Raw genomic sequence first — 1,221 nt, 5'->3', positions numbered from 1 at the left:
CATAAAAGCTCTTAAAATCAATACAAGATAAACCGTCAAAACGGGGTTTATCAACCTCCCCACACTTAAACCAAGCATGTCCTCATGCTTTAAACCAAGAATGAAGTAAAGGGTATGGTATTTATTCAATGGAACTAACTAAATGCAATCTACCTACATGCAACTATCTAAATGAATGTAATTGCTTGGTTAAAATAAATGAATTCCCAAGAAGCATATATGCACAAGGGCTAAGGGCTAGCAAGTCTAATCTATAATTGAATTGAGTTATTAAATATTTTTACAAACTTGCATAAAAATTATGATCATAAGTGGAAACATGTAATTGAGCATCAAACCCTCACCGGATTTGTTTGCACTCTATTCGCTCAAGTGTTTAGGGTTGATTCTCTCAATTCTCCCCTAATCATGCTTTCCAAGATTTGTTCTTCTTCTAACAATCAACATATATTTCATGCATGCATACATATATCATGAGGTCTTTTCTTTGGTTGTAATGGGGCTAGGGTCAAGGTAGGATGTATATTTGGTCAAGTGAGCTTGAAATTTGAATCTTTGATAAGCTTAAACTTCCCACCTAACCTATGACATCCTATACAATTTCAAAGCTAACCTAACTACCCATTCCTCACTTTTTCACATACTCATGCATTTTCTTTTTTTTATTCACATTCCATATGCATTGATTCTTTATTGTTTGAGCTTCACTTTGGGGCATTTTGTCCCCTTTTTATTATTTTTCTTCTTTTTTCTTTCTTTTTCTATTTTTTTTCTTTTCCATATTATTTTTCTTTTCTTTTTCTTTTGTTTTTCTCATTTTTTTTATTTCTATATACAAGAGCATCAATGCATAAGGTTTTACATTTGATCAATACATGAGTATGTACCTAATTCCCAATATTTCCAATAATAATACAAAACTACCCTTTTTTTCACCCAATGTCCCAAGGTTCCCACACTTGAATGATACTCACACACACTAGCCTAAGCTAATCAAAGATCCAAATAAGGACATTTATTGTTTTCCGCTTTAAGGCTTGTAATGTGCTAAATTAAGAACAAAGTGGGTTAAGCGTAGGCTCAAATTCGGCTAATCAAGGGGAGATAAAGGGTAAGGCTATTTGGGTAAGTGAGCTAAATGAAATGATGGCCTCAATCATATAAATGCATGAATACACAAAATAATGGACATAAAGAATCAAACAAATCAAAGATTACAAT

The sequence above is a fragment of the Arachis duranensis genome, chromosome 10 (assembly GCF_000817695.3).
Source record: "Arachis duranensis cultivar V14167 chromosome 10, aradu.V14167.gnm2.J7QH, whole genome shotgun sequence".
In the NCBI taxonomy this organism is placed as follows: domain Eukaryota; kingdom Viridiplantae; phylum Streptophyta; class Magnoliopsida; order Fabales; family Fabaceae; genus Arachis; species Arachis duranensis.
The sequence above is the reverse complement of the archived record's forward strand: the minus strand, read 5'-3'. Positions refer to the sequence as shown.